Consider the following 8,099-nt stretch of genomic DNA (forward strand, 5'->3'; position numbering starts at 1 on the left):
TGTACCAGATGTGGGCCGGATCTGGGCAGACACTATGTTGCTGTCTGGGACTGAATAAATACCTTTTCGTCAGGTTAGATACCGATTATTAATCACTCAAACCCATTTTTCCTTTTTTAAACTCCTTTGGAATTGGAAATGTTCATGTCAACATAGGCTACTACGATCTGGGACACAATTACTATTTGGGATGGATTTACTAATTGGGATGCAGAATTCAGTGATCAGAACAGGAAAGGGGAACACAGGTAAACAATGACAAACTAAAAGTCAATGAAAATAAAACTACACTTGACAATTACACAATCACAAAAATATTGCATTCTCTTGCAAAAGGTTCGCTCACAAAGAACTCAAAAGTTTGCAAGGGAACACCTTTTCTCGGAGGAACGCAAAATATTTGCGAGAGAATGCGAAAAGCATTGACATGCTACCTGTATCTCATTTTGAAGGCTGCGTCCTGCGGAGGTCGCATTGCATGTTGGCCACATGCATCATTGAGGCTGCTTTATTTCAGTAAACTGACCACTACATTCCAAACTCATAAACAAATTACAACAATTTACGCTTCACTAGGAACAACGGTCAATTTTGGTTTATGGATACTTTTCTGAAATAGGCCTAATCATCCTTTATGACTTATGCGGCCGACAAACGCGACCTCCAGAGGACAGGACAGCCTTTGAAATGAGATACAGCAGCTTTTGTCCTCCCATCTTCTCCCACCCTTCTCATACTTTTTTTGTTATTGTTTTTGATAAAACGTGACAGTATATAGGCTACTTTAATAATGTTACAAAAGTCATTGGGGAAAAAAAGAATCCTGAGAAAAAAAGTAGGCAATCACGGTTTATCAACTGTTTTCATTATTTATAATAATAAGAAACATTATGTTTGAAAGGTAGTGTAATTTAAATTGTAAAATTTAGAATACATTTTGTATAATTTAGTTATAATTGAATAATGTTAGTCAAAAGTAATGAAAACCATCTCTATTTTGAAAATATAATGTAAATATAAATATTTTGAAGCTGTATTTAGTGTAAGTGGCATTTGTTTACACATGCAGAATAAAATAAAAATCATTCATTCTTATCTCCACATGAGGATGATTGGCATTAATGCATAACACTCTTTTTCCACAAATAAAATATATATATATGTTTTACAACTTAAGTTTGCATTGCTGGCTTATATTAGCCAACAAGTTTTTTGCACCAAAGACAAGAATGAAAAAAACGAGAATTGTTCCAACCAACCTAGTTCTGCAATGCATTCTCTTTCTTTCCCACACTTTCCTTTTTGTCACTCTTGCCAAGGTCAGCCTTCCTCACAGATGTCTGTGAACTTCAAAGTCCGTTTTTTTTTGATAACCACTTGTGTTTTCCACATTGATTTTTCCTGGAGGAGAGCATTCCTGTTCTGCTAGTCAGTTGCCTTTTCACAAGGGAAAACAGTGTTTGGCTCTCCATTCATGGCTCTCCATGAGGATACTCTGTTGTTGACCACTTCTTAAGCTCCTAGTTTCAAACATTCTGGTATGCCTAATATTTTGGATTCGTTTCCCAAACTGCTCAAGAACAAGAACAGAATGAATGACAAACAGCCAAAATATTCCGTATGCATGCACTTGTGCAAATCAGCACGCACAAATGACTAGAAAGAAACTTAAGATGAGTGTCTTTAATGTTATTTCAAAATATTTTTCAGCCAGACAAATATGGTTTTAAATGTTTCAAACACTTACTACTACGCACTTGACCAGCCTAAATCAGACTCACAGCTCCCTCTAGAGGTCTTAAATACGTCAACTCTATAACATTGTTAAACACGAAGCTGTTTACACAGCGGTTTAACACAATGCTGTGAATATATTTTACTTTGCTCATTAGATTTTCTGGATTTCGGGGATTTAGGCATTTCCACATAATTTTTTAACGTTAAATGTGCACGGCTTCTCATCACCCTGTCATTTGCAATTGCTGTAGTAGGCTACAAAAAAGTTCTGTTTGATGTTGCTGGTATTTGTTATCAAATTATTTTAATATTTCAATATCGTAATTATAAACACGCTGGTTTGTAAAGCAAACTTTTGTTATTCTTCTAGTTATTTAGGCTACCTAATGCGGCGATTCAGAAGTCTTGCATATTCTGTTCAAATAGCTTATAAAGTAAGATGAATAATTTAATACAATATTTTGTACTAATACCCTTGTGAACTATCTTTTTTTAAAACTGCTTGCAAATATATGTTAGGCCTACTGAAATAAAAGGCCACTGAAGTGAGCTTAAAAAGAGTATGGCATGACGGCTACTTTTTTAAGGGATATAATGTCTAATTAAAATTTTTACCTTAAAATACATTTTAAAGTCCCCCTGTACTCAATAATTTTATCCCTTAAAACTCTTCTTTGATCACCAGAATAACATACTTAAACGTTTTTTTTCCCTTGAATTTTTTTTCTTCATGCCTTAAATAGCTTAAATGTAATTTGAATGCACCCTTGCCTCTTTTATTATAAGCAGTTCTATGAATATGCAAATTAGCCCCGCCTCCACTCACTCACACCAGCTCATTGACAATCACACTTTGACGTGATTGGTTACAAGGTAAGTCTTTGGTTCACTGCAGTTTTAAGGAGAAAATACTCAGCAATGTTGTTGACTTATGAATTTGCACATGGTTTGTCTTAAAGCATATTAAAAACACCACATAGACATATAAACAATATTGAAAGCTTGATTTTCACCACAGGGGGACTTTAAATAAAAATAAAAATATATATTTTTTTTTATCATGTTTTGTTGAGCTTTAAAGAGATACACTTGATATCTGATGCATCAAGATGCTCTCACGTCATGTAAAATACTTTATAATAATTTTTAGCTGTAGTTTTATTTGAAATTGTATTTAAAGTTAATACATTTCAAATGTGCTAATTTGCAACTTCATTATTACAAATGTGTATTTAGAAATTTGGCCTACATTAAATTGACCATGAATGCTTGTTGCAAGTACACAATCTAACCAAATTTTCTAAGATAATAGAATTATAAAATTGCATTTAAAGATGTACTTAAGTCCTACTTAAGTGGGTCAAAAAGCACTGTAGGTTCAGCTAATTGCATTTAATATAAATTTTAACTAATAAAACATTTTCACTTAAAAAACTGATTTAAATGTTTTCGGACACTTAATTGCATGTTATTTGCAATTACGCATATTCTTTTAAATTTGACTTTCTGTAATAAGTCGGCCTACTCTTTTTATATGCTAAAGTGTACTTTTTTTTCATAAGGACAGTCACAGGTTTCAATTTAATTGGTTATCTTTTCTTTATTACAGGTCAATGATTTTCTATGAATATCAACAAACTAACAATATCCACATTCAAGTAACTTAATTAAGTAACTTTTTAAATAAATGCTATTCAAGTGAGTTTAAAAGTTACAACAAAAATTTAAATCAAATTGTAGATTGTAAAACAACTGAATATAACTGTAATATTAACAATGATGATAATAATAAACCAATTAATACATATAATGTATTATTAGCAATAGAAGTAGCAGTAGTAATAATCTAATTAAAAAAAATCATCACATGGATGGAAACCATTTAAGCATAAGAAGATTTAGCAATTTCATCAGATTTGGAAAATGAAGCTGCTTCTACTCTCAACATAAAGCTACGCTATTTGTTTTTCAGACTGAGATGACGCAGATTGAATGGCAGATCATAAGGTGTGTCTGAGGTCGGGCCGATTTATTTTCACATTTGATTTACTATCACAGATGGGGAGCAGGATTCCTCAAAGGCAGATACACTGTGCCAAAAACAACCTGGCTGTTATGTCATGGTCTGTAGGGGTAACAGAAGTCTCACAGAACTATACTGGTCCACTGAGGGCTGATGTAAAAGCTGAACATTTTGAAGAACATTGTGTCTTCTTTCACTGGATGTTTCTGTAATCTGCATTCAACCCATACTAGGTTCATTATTATTATTCTTTTTTTGGACATCCGAACCTTTTCCTTTGTTGTTTTAGATACTCGCATGTCGTTTCTGAATGTTTCTGGTTCAAAAAGAACATTTTGAGAAATATCTCAGTGTTTTTTTTGTGTGTGTTTTTTTTGTGGTTTGGTTACCAACATTTTTCAAAATATCTTCTTTTATGTTCCACTGAAGAATAAATAAAGTCATACATGTTTGGATTGGAATGTCTTGAGGGTGTGCAAATTATGACAGAGTTTTAATTTTTGGGTGGACAATCCCTTTAAGTTTGTAGGAATTATACACCATTATGCATGGTCTGTCTGAATTTTTGATTCTTATTGGCTGAAAGGTTTAATGCACAGGCATTGTAGCATATTCACACATATGCAATATCTGGCTGACACACACACACACACACACACACACACACACACACACACACACACACACACACACACACACACACACACACACACACACACACACAGACACACACACACACACAGACACACACACACACACACACACACACACACACACACACACACACACACACACACACACACACACACACACACACACACACACACACACACACACACACACACACACACACACACACACACACACACACACACACACACACACACACACACACACACACACACACACACACACACACAAATCGCTACAACTTTAGTTTAGCCAGGACACTTGATATCCCATTTGATATTATGTTGTCTGGGAAAGTTGGAATAATGCCTATGGCTGAGCTGGTTCATCCTGGGATTGGGCAGAAGACTAGGTTTGGCTTTAACAGCTCAGATTTGTCAGATTTTAACAACCACCTGAGGCAAATTCCCAAGGTTTCAGTGCACCTCAAATAAATCAAATTAACCAGCTTTAAGATATGCAATATTTAAAAGCTCCACAAAGCTCCATTATTGGATTCTGGAATTGATTGACTCTCGAGTTGTTGACAGAGGACTACATTTCTATAATGTATAAACATTATAGAAATGTAGCCCTCTATCAACAACTCTGTTGAGATAAGTTGAGATCTAGCAGTTTTATATTAAACTGTTTTCTCTGATTAAGGTTAATATTAAAGTTCAAGATGCAATATAAGATAATAACTCACTGCACCTTTTGATCTCCTGATGACTTTAAAAGGATAGTTCACCCAAAAATTTAAATAATGCAATATACCCTGTCATTCCAAACCCATATGACTTACTTTCTTGTTTAGCTTTTCTACAGAAGATTTTTTTTATTTATTTTTTTATATTATGTTGGTAACCAAACAGCTTTGGTGACTACTAATTTCCATTATATGGAAGAGGAAAAAACAAACAAACAAACAAACAAACAAAAAATATTCCACAGAAGAAAGTAAGTCACATCAGTAAGTTTGGGACAACATGGGGGTCCATTAAAGGTAGGGTAGGCAATTTCATAGCGGCAAGCAATAGCAAGCTAGCTTTGAACGCATTAGATCCCACCCTCCCTTCAGAGCGTCTCCAAAGCCACATCTCCTCCAAAACACATGAACACACAGGTCACGCACAGCAGAGTCTGCAAAGCGTCATTAGAGACGGCATTACATTACCTTATGATTCAAAGCACTGTACATAACATTACTATAATAATGAATGTAAACAACTTACAGAGCTCTGACTTGAGGGCTGTTCCATAAAGTTTGCTAAGAAAAGTGGGGATTACAGTCCAAAACCTGACTTGAGGTTAGGTTAATACCTAACAAATCAGTTGGGGCTGAATCGGTTCCATAAAGGACAATTAAGGCTACGTCTACATTAATCCGGATACATTCGAAAACAGCGTTTTCATTTATAAACGCTCTCCGTCCACACTAGCGTTTTCAGGCATTTTCGGACGTTTCAGTGTGTATGAGAAACTTTAGAAAAACGCCTGAAAATGCTAAATTCAGCTTACTGCGCATGCGTAAAACCCCACAAAAGATCACTGATATGATTCAGATGGAAAAATAAATAATGAAGTTATCGCACATTTATTATGACTGGATAATTTTATTTAGTAAAATATCTCACCATTCACTGATGCGGTCCAGGGTCGCACGCAGTCACCATATGTTTGGTCTAAAACGCAACTGCTCTCATGCATTGCCGCAGGACAGCAAATGTGAGTAAATTCTGTCATCTTTGCAGGACTGTGATATGAAGACTGTGCAATGTAGAATATTTTTAGCAACAGTGTGAAAGTGAATAGCACATAACAGGCACAATACTGGTATAAACATGAATGTCCACACTACAACGTGAAAATGGCGTTTTCAAATGTATCCACTTTGGAGTGCGTTTTCAAAAAAGCTTAGTTTTCATTAATAAAAACGCCGTCTCAGTGTGGACGGAAGGCCAAAACGGAGAGAAAAATATACTTTTCAAATGAAAACATATTAGTGTGGACATGGCTTAAGGTTCATGCAATCCCACTAATTTGACCCAGGTTAAATGAGTCAAGATCATTTGATGTGCACGCTATTCTTAAAGGGTTAGTTCACCCCCAAAAATCTGTCATTAATTACACACTCTCATGTCGTTCCAAACCCTTCAAACCCCAAAATCTTCGAAACACAAATTAAGATATTTTTGATTAAATCCGATGGCTCAGGAGGGGCTCCATTGACAGCTATTTAGTTAACACTTTGAAGGCCCAGAAAGGCAGGAAAAACATTGTTAAAATGTGACTACGCAACGTGCATTCACGAGAGCACCACGACGCATGCGCGTGATGATGACACAGGAGCTGGCGTTCTGACATATGACCTACAAGCAGAGGAAGACACACATGAGGTCACGCATGCGCAGTGGTGCTCTCGTGAACGTGCGTCGGAGACTGATACAGAAGAGAAGAAATGACTGAGTAAAGTCGATATTTCTTTTTTTTTTTACGCACAAAATGTATTCTCGTCGCTTCATAAAATTAAGATTGAACCACTGTAGTCACATGGACTATTTTAACAATGTATTTCCTACCTTTTTGGGCCTTCAAAGTGTAAATTAAATAGCTTTCAATGGAGCCCCTCCTGAGCCACCGGATTTCATCAAAAATATCTTAATTTGTTCCGAAGATGAACGAAGGTCTTACGGGTTTGGAACGACATGAGGGTGAGTTTTGTGACATAATTTTCATTTTTGGGTGAACTAACCCTTTCAAGCAGCCCTAAAGGTCTATCATGGATCAAATCGATTCATCATGGCAAACAGCATGTATGTTTTGTGCTGTTTAATGCGTTTGAAACATGGTGTGTTCCTCAGTGCATAACTTACATTTCACAGGTACATTATCTATAAATGTAAAAAATGTATGCAAATATTTCCATTTTACTGCTAACCTTCACAGTGAATGCACCAAACGGAGCGCACTAATTCTAACTAAAATATAAATTTTGCTAAAATATTTGTTGTTGAACATTACCTTATGTAGAATTTTAAACCTTCAAATAATTGTATTTTTATGGTAGCAGTAACTGTAAAGGGACTATTGTAATGTGGTAAATCATGTTCATGCTAATAAAGGCTAATTACTGAACTCAGATGAACTTCTGCTTTTAAAATCTTTTTGAGCTGTGTTAAATTTGCTTTATGGAACCAAATCAATAACTGAAAAAAGACTGTCCTAACTTGTTTTATGGAACAGGCCTCTGACTGCTGTTTTCGGTGTTGATAGTGTTGACATAGGAAGGCATAAATCTAAGTCTGAGGACAGCTCCGGGTAAAACATCACTGGTTCCCATCTCTCAACAAGTTACGACATGGCGTTCTAATGAGACTGCCAGAGAAGATGTATGTCATTCTATAATTGATTGCTATCAGGATGTGAAGAGAGTTTCAACCAGAATAACAAGGTGTTTATGAAAAAAATTGCCTACCCTACCTTTAAGTGATGACAGAAATTTTTTTGGGGGGTCAACTATCCCTTCTATGCTTACGAAAACCTCATTATTCAATTAACCAGATTGTAAAACAACCTAACAGCTCCCTCCAGAGGTGTTCTGCTCTTAATAAAACTGGATCTGGTCTACCAACACATCATAACATCATGAATACAAAGACAAAACTCA

This window comes from Leuciscus leuciscus, assembly GCF_965113295.1.
Source record: "Leuciscus leuciscus genome assembly, chromosome: 13".
Taxonomy (NCBI): Eukaryota; Metazoa; Chordata; class Actinopteri; order Cypriniformes; family Leuciscidae; genus Leuciscus; species Leuciscus leuciscus.